Source organism: Corvus moneduloides, chromosome 21, assembly GCF_009650955.1.
Source record: "Corvus moneduloides isolate bCorMon1 chromosome 21, bCorMon1.pri, whole genome shotgun sequence".
Taxonomy (NCBI): Eukaryota; Metazoa; Chordata; class Aves; order Passeriformes; family Corvidae; genus Corvus; species Corvus moneduloides.
The window spans coordinates 1,536,598-1,549,052 of NC_045496.1; the positions used below are offsets into that span (position 1 = coordinate 1,536,598).

Consider the following 12,455-nt stretch of genomic DNA (forward strand, 5'->3'; position numbering starts at 1 on the left):
TCAGTGGAGTCAGTCCTGCCTAGTTGCTCTGCCTATTAGTGATAAAAAGGCCACCCAAGTTGTTTCTGCTTTGGAACGATGGCAGGTTTTCAATCTTAAACTTCAAAGCAAAAAAAAAAAAACCCACCCTAACATATCTGTCTAAGGACCTGCACCAAACTCCTGTCATCCCTTATCTGGTCCAATCACACTCTTCCCTAAAACAACAATCCTTACAACTGTATCTCTGTTTTTCTAGAAAGGACGTACATATACCCCCAAATATTTATCTACTTGCCACTGATATAAATGGAAATACTTATCTCATCTTGATATGAGATAAACATATACCATGTCCTACCCACAAATGGAAAAAAGAGCTCATTTCCAAATTGATTCAGCATGTCTGCAAGCCCAGTAACACAGAAGTGCAAACCATATCAACCACAATCATTAGGAGTGCTCAGCAATCAGAGAATCCCATCTCAAATGTGTATTACAAAGACTGAAAACTGTGAAGCTCTGTGGAGTTCAGTCCTGCTTTAGATGTCTGTTCACACAGTCCAGGCGTGTCCAGAGAGAAGAGCTGCAGACCAGTGCTTGGTCTTTGCAACTTCACCCTCCTAAATTGCGTGCGTAACTTGTTGCATATGATACTGCCAGCCCCATGGGCTCAGTGACAACGGACCCTAGAACTTTCTTTCTGCCCCTTTTCCCCCACAGCCCACACAGCAGAGATGCCCTGCAAACAGCTGCTGTCCTCCATTCCCGTGAGCACAACAGGCAAAAGCACTTTCATCCACAACAAAAATGTTGAAGTCCAGATGAAGTACCAACACTCCACGTTGATATGTCATGTTACAGATCAGGACACTTCACATGACCACTTAGGGCATCACCTTAATTAGAAACTGTAATTAAATGCCCAGTGAAGGTTGGTAATATCATTTGCTTCCAGGCCTTCTTATTTCACGAGGAATGCTCTGTTGGCTCAGATCAATTCTCCCATGGAGCCTGGTTCTGTCCCTCAAAGCTATGTTTACTGCTATGAGTTTTGTCATGGCCACCAGAAGAAAAGTTTTACATATTCAGCAGTTGCCAGATGGGGTGAGAACACAACCAGAGCACTGAGGGCAGCACTACACAACAAGCGAGCTGTCAGGAATGCCGAGCTGCGCTGCACTCTGTCCTAAACAGTACCTATTAAAATAAGATTAAAGCACTTGTGTTTACAAATGGGTCAGGAAGCTGCTGGCCTGCAGGTCACTACAGACACTGCCCTCGGGCTGGCTCTGGCCAAAGCAGGTAAGTGTGGGATGGTGTGACAGGGCCACACCACGGGGGCTGGCAGGTGAGTGCTGCCTTGCTTGAGAGCAATTCACGCGCTGGTTTAAGGAACACTCTGTACCACAACTCTGCAAAGCTGAGACACCTCAAACAAGAAAGTGAAATCAGAAAATTAACAAGTAGAGCACCACATATTGAGACATGCATTCTTTTTTTTAACCTAGACCTTTGTTGTTTTTAATAATTGATATAAAGTAACAGATGACTCACTAATTGCACTTCTAAATTGTAACCCAACCTGGAATCAATCACACATGGCATAACTTCTATTCTTATTCGAAGCTAAATCCACCACAGTGCCTGCAGTAGCCTCTCTAATAATTGCATTAGTCATAACCTGAAAGTATTTCCCATTTCCTTAGTTCCAGTTTTGCTTGCTTTTCAAGCTGATCCTCATCCCTGTCGCTTAAAAGATCTCTGAAATGTTACCCTGCAGAGCCTGCTCTGGGACTTGAGGAGCTCTGTGCAACATTTCGTGGTGTGAATCCTCCTCTCCTGGTGACTAATTTTCCTCCAGTACTATTTTATCTCCTTTGCTCTAGCTCAAAGTCAGAGAATCATTCAGGGTTGCAACAGATATTAGCAAGCACTGTGTAAAACTTGGTAAAGAGCTAGGTACACAAATGACTCCCAGCATAAATCATATCATCTTCTGTTTTGCAGCATAAATTCTCAATTTTCAAGTATCCTCTACACTGGATACTTACCTGCTTGATTCTCTCCCTTCTATGCTTGAGAGACACTTTAAAATAAAAATTAATACAGGTCTTCTAAGCATTTTTCAAAATAAAACTCTTTGCTATATCAATCTTATGAGACTAATTTCCCATGTAAACACAGCTTTTGCTATGAAGATTTTTAAAAGACATGCACAGAAAGTTATTTTTTGCAATTCAAAGTCTGTCCTCGGCTATCTTTGCACAAATCCCATTAACTTTAGGATATGTCTAAAGGCAGAATTTGAAACCTATAAAGAACTGGGTCACTGGACAATGGTAAGTCTCAAACAGAGATTTCTGAGTTATAACACGAAAAAAAATCCCTCTTCCCTGGGGCACTACATGAGCATTCCCACTTGTCTGTAAACAACACCAAACACTTGAAATTTGACAGGCTGCATTTCATCCTTGCTCACTTAGGGGTTTCCCCTGTCCTGTAGCTAATGGCCACTTAGTCCTTAGTGTAGCATTTGGGGCTGACACCACATCCCTCAGTGCCCATCCCATGGGGCTGCCCCACTGCACAGCTCAGCACCTGCCTCACTCCAATCTTAACACTGGCACCCACCAGCAACTTCTTGTAGAGGGCCCCTTGTTTGTCTCGGGGATGCAGGTGACATTCAAGAACACATGACAATGTCTGAACTATTTCTATGAAAAAATCTGTAGGAAACACACATTATTTCCATTGTCGTTATACATTTTAAAAAATAATTTTTTCTATGCCAGTATTTTGTCCCAAGAAAGAGCACAATTATCATTAATTACTTCAACTTTCATCAAGGTAACTCTTAATTCCATGTTGCTTTTGGCACAGTTCAATCCCCATACTTTATTGACTATACTTAGAGCTATAAATTCAATTTTCTTCCTTTTTATTCCATGAAGCCTAAAGACAGATGTTAACTTCTTTTCCAAGCCTCAGATGTTCTTTTCCTTGTTAAATGTATATCCTTGTACTGCAGTGCCAAAGCTCTTCCAATCCCCTGTACTCTAAATTAATCCATCAATCCCCTTTCCTCTGTGTTTCTGCCCTTGGCAAATCATTAGCCCAAGGGAGAACTCAACAGAAAAATTCAAGATTTCACTCAGACCACAGCTGAAAACATTTCTTCTACCTCTGCAATAACTTCATTACCTGAGGTGCCATCTCTTGCAGATTTTTCCCTCCTCACTACGTTTCCAGCTGCCCTGCACAGCCATTCATTTCACTGGGATGGGAAGCTGCCCCTTCCCATCCTGCCATCCCCCTCAGCATCCTTTCTCCAGGCTGTATGTGTGCTGTGTCTCTATTTGATGCAATCAATATCAAATAAAACCGTTCTCACACTGAGTCCTTGGACCAGTCCTTGATTTCCAGCTATTATCTTCTGCCTCTTTTCAAGGCCCACACTAATATTTTAAGGTCACACAGGAGATTTGGATAAATTCATTCATTGCTTTGAAATCTCTCAATTTGAGACATGAAAGCAGTAACTGAGATTCCTCATATTTGTTTCTCCTTTCAATCCTCAAACAGGACAAGATAAAAGTCTGTTACAAAGGCAGAGCAATGTCTGACTGTTCAGAACCAGAGTGACACTTCAGCCACAGGCTTGCAAAGCAGTATACAAAATGTAAGTCTAATTGGAACAAGGTGGACCTCTTCCTACATGTAAAGTTATTAATGTACACGTGCTTTCTACTTCCACTCTAACGCTGAAATCACTCTTTTGAATGAAAGTTACTGTTTCACTTCAGCACCACAAATCTCCTGATCCTACAGCCTTTGGCCAAAGTCCCCTCAGGGGCTGCTTCAGCACAGCACGTTGTGTACTGATTATTTTGGAATAGAGCTCCCCAGTCAGCAGTCTTTCATCTTCACAGCCTGTATAAAATCAGTTTTGAAAAGTATAAAAAGTGATATTGAATACGATTGCCATGCACTTGCATGCTGAAAGCTGAGTTCGAAAAGGCACTTAACCTAGAAAATCTGGCAGAAATTTTGAAGCACTCAAGTGACTATATTGGCCATTGAAGTGTTGAAGCACATGGAATGCTGAAGGATTATGAAGTTCTATAACTGTTCTATGTAACACACATACAAAGAAGAAAGAAAATCCCGTCAGACTCAACTCTCTCCTCATACCTAAAGGTTCTGCTTGTCAGGGCTGCTCTGGAGTGCGATGAACATCAGCTTCGGGAGCTCTCTCCACCTCCACTGCAGTGCCCATCTACAACAGCCACCTGTCTGGGACTGGGAAGAATTATTGCAGGGAGCTTAAAACTAAACCCATTAGTCTTGATTTCTAGAAGAGAAAGGTGGAAATCATTGACCACCACACTCCTTGTGGAGCCCAACCTGCCCAAACACAGCATGAAGATGCCTTGATTTGTCCTCAGCCACTGAGGATTCCACAAGGAGCTCAACCGCTCACATGGAAACCCTATTCCCCAACTCAATTTAGGAACCTGCTCTTTCTGCACTGCTTCGGATTTGGCAGCGGGATATTAATCCCACCAAGGCCGCGCGCTGCGTGAGGGGCCGAGGCCCTGCCGCACCCCTGCCCTGGCCCCCTCCCCTCAGCCCTACCCCCGGGCCCGCCCGGCGCCCCCCTCAGCCGGCGGGGCCGAGGCTGCCGGCGCTATTCACGCTCGTGGCCGGGGCCGTCGCAGGGCCGGGGCCGCCCCGTTGCCGGTGCCCGCCGCGGAGCTCCGAGCGCGACCGGGGCCGGCCCGGCCCGGCCCTCACACACCTGCCCGGCCCCCGCCCTCAGCGCTGCGCACTCTGCGCCCGGCACGCTCGCGCCTACGCCGTTTGCGCAGCGGGAGCCCTCAGGTGCGGCGCTCGCGCTGACGACATTACGGAGAGTCCGTAGCACACACCGACCTCTCGGGGCTCTACGCAAGCGGCGTTTCCAGGTGCGGCTCGGCCGCTCCCGTCCCGCGCGGCCGCGGCGCGCTCCGAGCAGCAGCGCCGCTCCCCAGGCGAAAGGCGGGACCGCGCGGGCTGCGCGGGGAGCAGCGGCCGCAGGTGGGGAGTCGCGCGGGGCCGAGCCGCCCTACGTCGATTCCGTAAGGCTGCTCCGGCCTGCAGGAAACGACAGGGTCCGTGGCGCTACGGAGCTGGCGCAGGGCGGCGCGGCGCCCCGTACGCAATTGGCGTAGGGCGCTCTCAGGTGCAGGGAAGGGGCGGGCGCGCGTTGCCCGGCAGCCGCAGCCTATGGGGGCGCGGGGCGCGGTCACGTGCGCAGCCCCGCTCGGCGCTGCGGAGCCGGAGGAGCCGGACGGGGCCGCGGAGCCGGGACGGGGCCGCGGGGCAGCGGCGGGGCCGGCGCCGAGCGGGGTGAGGAGGGCGGGCGGCGGGGAGGGGTCGGGGCGGCGGGCGGCCCGTCCCCGGGCACCGCTCCTCCCACTGCACCGGGCACTGCGGGCAGGAGGCAAGGGCAGGACACGGCGCGGGGGGCGGCGCGGGGGGGGGGGGGGGCGCTGCTGCGCGCGCGGAGGGGCGCGGTGGGGCGGGAGGGCTCCGCGCCCCGAGGGGCCGCGGGCGGGGGCGGTGGGGAGGGGTGAGGGGGGCGGCGGGGAGGGGTGAGGGGCTCGGCGGCGCCATGCGCGGGCGGCCGCCCCTCCGCCGGCGGCGGGGCGCGTTACTTGCTCGTGGGGCGCGCACCTGTCGGCGGGGCGCGATACCTGTCCGCGGGGCGCGCAGGTGGCGGCGGGGCTGGGGCGCAGCCGGCCCGGTGTGCGCGGTGTCCCCGGGCGGTCCCGGCCAGGTGCGGGCTGCGCTGCGCTGCGCTGGGCGGCTCCCGCCGGGGCTCGGCCCGAAGTTCGCTCCGGCGCGGTCGGTCCAGCGCCCTCCGCGCCCCGGCCCCGCGGGGCAGCCGCCTCCCTCCGGGCCCCGGGCAGGCTCCTCCTGGGTCTGAGCACACTCATCAGTGTTATGGTCCGTGGTTTGTTTGGGTTTTTTTTCCTCTTTCATTCTGTATTTGCTTTGCACTGGATTTTGTAATCATTAACCTACTATTCCTTCTGGAAGTGAGAGCGTGAAAGGGATAACCAGGGAGTCACATGCCTGCCACCGAGTACAGCAAAACTTGAGTTTTGAGTCAAAGTAGAAAAATGCATTATCTGGCTAAATGTCTTATTATTTATTTACGTGGCTCTGAAAATGGTGCCTTGTGATTTACAGAAAGAACAGTGGAGCATTCCAAGCGGCTCCTGCACAGGGTATGGCAGAAGAGAAAACTTATAACATGGGGGGTCCTAGATATGTTGGAATTAATTTTTTTCTATATTCGTGTCCTCTAGTTTGTTAACAGTTTTAAAAAGTTTTATTGTACTTTGTCGTGACAGCTCAGAAATGCTAAGTGTGGTTAAAACAAAGAAAGAATTAAGTGGGGATTATTGTCAGGAATATTTCAGATGTCCAGTTCCAAAACATGTTTATGAAACTGTAAGTTAATTAAAATAGCTGGGCTATTTAACTTAAATTAAAATAGTTGTGTGTTCTAGCAAACATTTGAAGCCTGGCCTTCTAGGGTAAAGACAGAAAATTAAAATAATTTCCTCCATTCATGCAGAATACTTTAACATCTTTAGAAAGAATGGAGAAGAAAGGACTGTTTGCAAACTTAGTCTAGTTTCCTTTGATTTTTAAAGACATGGTAACCATTTTTGAGACCCAAAGGAAGCAGCAGTGGTGGCAGAGAGGAAGGAAGGAAGGAGTATGGAGCAGTGCTGTCTACTTGGAGGGGAGGCCTTAAAACAAAACTTTTGGAATGGGAAGAGAGGAAGGCCTGGCAGTGTCTCTGGAGAGGTTGCATTGCTGTATTCCTGTATTTGCTCAAGGTCGTTGTTCAGTCTCTGAAGAGCAAAAGCGTTTTCCAAGAATTTAACCAGCCCACCTCTTCCATGGAAGGTGTACAAGCTGGGTTGTAGTTATTTCCTGCCAGTGTAGAGAGGAAGGAGAAATTTGTGTGAGCAAACTGCAGCTGGCTGTAGCTTCTCCTTAATTCCTGGTCATTTTTAGGAAGTTAGACTTGTCTCTGGAAGTTCTTAGCATGTATAATTTTCTTCTGTCTGAAGCTTTCCAACCATTTTCCTTTGCTTCACATTGTGTAGAAAGCAGGGAGAGATGTGGAGAAGAGCGGGTAGGATGGCTAATAGCGAGGGTTTAATGTTTTCAGTTCTCTGTTCCTCAGAATCCCATGATTGATGGTACCAGTCTGGTGCTGCCTTGGCATTTGTCGTTCGAAGAGAATCTTTAGTCTTGCTAGTTTGGTTAGTCCCGGTTTTATAAAGGGGCTTTATTTGCACAGGCTGTTCATCCAGACTTGTTGTTTCGGCTGAACTATTGGCAGTATTTTTCATCTCTGCACAAAGAAGATGCTGATAAAGCACCAGTTCTTGCTCTGTGTGGTTGACAGGCTACACATGAGGTGGAAATCTAGGACTTGATTTCTTGGGGAACTGGAGAAAGATTCCATGTAGAAATACTTGTGCGTTGGGGTTGGGGGAGCCCCAGGGGTAACTGGTAGCAATGTTGCTGAGGAAGTGACCAAATCCAGCTTTGCAGTTTGTCCTGGAAGGAATTTCAGACAGCTGATTTCAAACCAAAGGTTCAGAGTAAATGAGAAGACAGGAAGCAGTTGGAAAGGTACAACAGAAGATGGCATAAGGCAAGCCATGCCAGGCCTAAACATGAGAGAAGTAGCTTAAACTCTGGTGGATATGTGGGTTTTGGTGACCCTTGTTTCTGACTTGTACACCATTTTTCCGTGGATGTTCATTCAGAATGCAATGCTTAAGGTCACAGAGCTCTCTTCTTTTGAAGCCCCTCTGTTAATGTTCCTCAAAAGCCTGTGGGTGGACTGAGATTTTTTTTTTTTTGAACTGTGAAATCTTGTTTAGAAATAAAAAAAATGTAAAAAAAAAGTAGTCTAAGAAGCTGCTTCATGTTGTGAAAAAGCTCACTGTAGAATCATAAAAGCTGCAGTTTTTCCACATTGCTTTGTAGCTTGGCATGTAAATAGAGCTCTTTGAAGAGCATATCCATGGCTGGAAAGGGGGAGAGGGAAAGGTTCTGGCTGGTTAACAAGCTTCTGAGTGTGTGAAAAGCCACCGTGAACATGCTTGGTGAGGTGTCTGTTAAAACATGGAAGTCTGTCCTGGGCTGGGGTGAGGTACATACACCTAGAAGTGGCCAATCTGTCGAAGTATAAGTATGGAAATGGTAGAACAGTGGCAGTTTGTGTATTTTACAGACTGGGCTGGGTGAGGGGAGCGCTTGGGGCAGGTGGGAGGGAGGTCCTGGGATGTTCTGGCTGCTGAGGGAGATGCTGGGGGGATGAGGATGCAGAGGGTCTGTCTGCACCTCCTTGGGCTCACCTCCAGCTCTTGCTGAGTTTGGGTTTATGGCGCCTCTCACCGTGCCAACAGCAGATTTCAGCATGTTGGGGTCTGCACCTTACTTTGTACTGGGGTGGGGAGAGCGAGGACTTTTCTGAGATCAGCCACATGAGGAGCACTTGGCTGGTGCGGTGTGCTGGATTTGCTGTAGCCCAGCAGTATTGGCAAGTGAAGATTGCTTTGCTACTGAATATGCTGCAGTGAGGAAATCAAAAGGAAAATTCTTGTTTAAAGCAATATGAAAAAAGTGTTAGAGATTTAAAGAGCAGAAGAATGCAAGTCTCAAACCCTTCTGTAGAAACCATAGTTTGACAACGTTTGTTGTACTTGCAGCGTGATTTGACAAACAGAAACTTTGTACTTGATGTTTAAGGAGGGAGAAGTCTTACCTGAAAGCTATTACTGGTATCTTTTGTTAAAAGCAGTAATTGTTACAAGCTACAAGGCCGAAGACAGTATTGTTTCCAGTTGTACTTCTGCAGTTCTTGGCATTTGTGTAGTTTTTCCTTCTTATGTGCAAGTTTTTCACTGAGCACTGATGACAGAAAACAGTGTCACAGTTTGTGTCTGTGTCAGCTCACAGAGGGACAGTGTTCCTATTTAACTTCTTTGAAAACCTCAATTCATGTCCCTTAACAAAAAAGCTGCAGAGGAATTCTTATGAATGATATAAGTGAGTAAACATCTTGCACTTTGGATTTTTAGACTTTATTTGTAGCTATATTACCTTATGTTCTGGTCCTCTCACTCTGGTCATCATGGAATAGGAGGGGACAGAATTCTTGGAGCCCACTCCCTGTTGGTCTGTTGCCTTGTGCTCCTAGTTCTGCTTTGCAATGCACATCCTGACCTTTCCGCTCATTTCCTGTGCAGTGTCAGAATGTGGACAAGGTGCTGGCTATAGAAGCCCCAGAACAAATTCAGGGTATGTCATTTGTTCTGCTGTTGGTGAAGGGTATGTAAAGCATGGCCCTGGGCTGCTCTGTCCTTCCTCCGCTGCTAAACCCAAGAACTCTGGGACTAACCCAAGGCTGGATTTTCCATGCAGCTGAGCCAGGCTGCTGTATCTCTGGGCCACCTGCACATCTGCCCATTGGCTTCTCAAGTAATAAAGACCAGGAATTAATTAGTAAACCCTATGCCCTTGTGGTCTTATGTCGTTGATTTTTCTATAACTATGCAAAACTTTATGACTTGTCTGTAGTAAAATATTGTCATAACCTGCTGGTAACTTAAAGGTGTAAGTGGAGGTTGAAGAGCAATAATCTTATGAAATCCATTTTAGGGATCTTTTGGATTGTGGAAACTTAAGTGATCCTGCCACATGTGTTGATTTACATTAGTTCCCTTACGTTGTGGTTTGGTGTGCTATTTAAGAGCCCTAAGATGCTACTGGTGATTGACATAACAAAATGTAAATTATATGCTGTTTTCCTAAGGTCTAATTTATCTGTCATAAGGTTTGTGTACCAACAGTACTGAGATCTTCTTACAATAATGTTTCTCTTTCAAGTAATGCCTACACAGGGGAATTAAATTACCCTTAATTGTATGCTTAAAAAGAAAATAAAATTGGGGTGTGTATGGCTATGCCAGTAAATTAAATTTTGCTGTTTCTTGTTCTTTTTGTGCATTTAGTTTAAATTGTCTTTATTGAAAAATTTAATGTTTGAGTATCTGGTTGGGAAGAACAGTCTTACTCATGGGTAGCTGTGAGATGTCACAAAACTTGAAGAAATCTTATAAACCAGAATTCATTTAAAGGAGAACTTGGCATTTGGCTTGGGAGTAAATGAACTCAATGGTGAGAAACTGGTGTTGCCCCATAGAAATTGCCCCCCAGTAGGAGCAGAAAAGGGCAGGCTGAGTTTAAGGCCTTGTACTTTTCTCTTTTTCTTCTGATTCTTGGGAGGGAGGACACTTTGACTGAACACATTTCTTGTTTGACTTGCAACACAGGAGACTGGAGTGTTGGCACAGCATCTTAAGTGTTGGGCCCTCAAGAGTCTTTAGTATTCTCTGAGCCACAGGGATGATGCTCCACGGGGAAATGTCCCTCCGGAGCTATTGGACTGAGTTGATAATGACCCTAAACCAGATGTTCCCTAATCTCACTTCTCAGCCATCAGGATATGCCCTGTGGAAAGGCTGGCACAGCCCACAGGTGTGTGGGAAACCCCACAACCCCTGCGTAGCTGGTTTGTGCTTCCAGAAATGAGCTTTGGCAAAACACTCCCTCGAGAGGCTGAGGAGGCCTGAGGCTGTGGGCAGGGGTTTTTTGGGCACACAGCACCTAATTCCTTCCAGCAAGATTCTGCCAAAAAATGGTTTACCATAATTCCACGGACATTGTGAAATTAATACATCCTTTTTAGTCTCTGTTTTAAAGGGGATGGGTCCCATAACAGGATTATGGTAAGTCATGGTTGATCTTGAAGGAGGCATAAAAATTTTCTTCGCTTGTTGTAGGGCTTTCGTGTTTTTTGGTTACGGTGTAGCAGGCAAAGCATGGTTCCCAATTTAACCCTCTCCATAAACATGGTATCTCTCTTCATAACATGAACTGACATGAAATCATAAATATGATATCTTGCTTGCTAAAGAGACTGTACAAAATTCAGCAGGAAACAAGCTGACATGCTGCGCTCCACTGAATTTAGGTGCCATTGTTGAAACAGGTGATGTTTTAAAATTGCCAGCTGGTATATACCTGAATAAAGGTGTTTGATTTACAAGGTCTTTTTACAGCCTGCTTAGCAAGACACTGATCAGTTGGACCAAACACATCACCTGGAGACTGGGTAAAGGCCTGCAGTCAGGACAGTATGAATAGATCCATTCAACAAACAAATTACAACTTGTATTAAAGAGAGAATAAAAGGCACTTGAGTTAGCTGCCCCATGGCAGTCAGCTGGTGCTGTGTTTCTGATAGAGTTCGGAGCATGATCATCAAGGGTCCAGTGGTGGCACCTTGTGTGGGTAAGGTCCATGGGACTGGGCTGCAGATGTTTTTGTTAACCATAAAACAAATAACATCAGTGAACGTGGAAGTGCCGACTAACGCAGGTTTAATCAGTTTTGAAGCTGAATGCACATAACAGCTATTTATGTGATGTTCATTCCCTGGCCATGGTGGCAGTGGCCCAACCTGCGTGGCTGGTTTTCCCAGCTGAGGCAGCTGTGTGATGTTCTGACAGGTGTGACTGATGCTGGGGCTGGCTGAAGACAGCCATATCCCAGTATGAAGACAAGGAGAACAGCTAGTAATTTATTCCTGTTTTTGATACAGATGTGCTGAAAGGGGCAGGTCTTTGCATATAGAAACTTGTTCTTTGTCTCCAGGTATGGGGGCTGAGTTTGCTCTGTGACCCTCCTTGTGCTTTTCTACTTTTTCTTTTCTGCTCTGCCTGATTGCTGTGTCTTATGTGACAATCTGGAGGGATTTGCTGTAATGGAAGAACCTCTGGAATAGAAGGGGGAGCTGTAGGTGTACAGGCTGTGACTCCAGGGAGTGAAGTACTGGAGAATAGACGCAGCCACTGGAAAGCTGGGGGCTGTGGTATGATGGAACAAGTAGAGAACATGGATCTCCAAGTAGGATACTTGACAGGATTTCAAGGAAACAGATACAGAGACTCAGAACATTTGGATTTCTACTGCTCTTCCAATCACAATCTCTTCCCCTTTGCTCTAACAGCTGGTATAGCTCAACAGAAGATAAGGGGAAAACATAAATGTCCAAGAACTGATTTCTCCCCACCTCCGCTTTGAAGGATGCCTTTTCCATGTCATAGGCTCTTAGTGACTGTCATCTTTTCAGAGAGCTTAAACTGTTTGGTGAGCAGTTACTCTGTGTCCTAATGCTTCATGATCTCTTGATTCGATGTCTAGGTAATTGGACTTGGCAAATAGATTAGGGCTTCTTTGGTTACCCAGTCATGCTGCCCAAGTCTTCAATCATGCAGAGACTTAATCTGTTCCTTTAAAGTGCTCAGCTGTGCCATTTGGGTGACCCTAAA

General features: G+C 47.0%; 2 protein-coding genes across 12 annotated transcripts in view; one reads left to right on the plus strand and one right to left on the minus strand.

Annotated features, from left to right (window-relative positions):
- CRB2 (crumbs cell polarity complex component 2) overlaps positions 1-4,929 on the minus strand; it is a 56,412-nt gene extending 51,483 nt beyond the window's left edge. The window contains exon 1 of one of the 3 annotated variants that reach the window (XM_032131044.1): positions 4,915-4,929. The gene's annotated coding sequence lies outside the window, so the exon portion shown is untranslated. Of the gene's footprint in view, positions 1-4,173; positions 4,559-4,914 lie in introns of those variants that run through there. The other 2 variants (XM_032131042.1, XM_032131043.1) reach the window with 2 other exon arrangements.
- STRBP (spermatid perinuclear RNA binding protein) overlaps positions 4,924-12,455 on the plus strand; it is a 60,064-nt gene continuing 52,532 nt past the window's right edge. For 8 of the 9 annotated variants that reach the window (XM_032131061.1, XM_032131062.1, XM_032131057.1 and 5 more), the window contains exon 1: positions 5,317-5,370. The gene's annotated coding sequence lies outside the window, so the exon portion shown is untranslated. Of the gene's footprint in view, positions 4,947-5,316; positions 5,371-12,455 lie in introns of those variants that run through there. The other variant, XM_032131055.1, reaches the window with a different exon arrangement.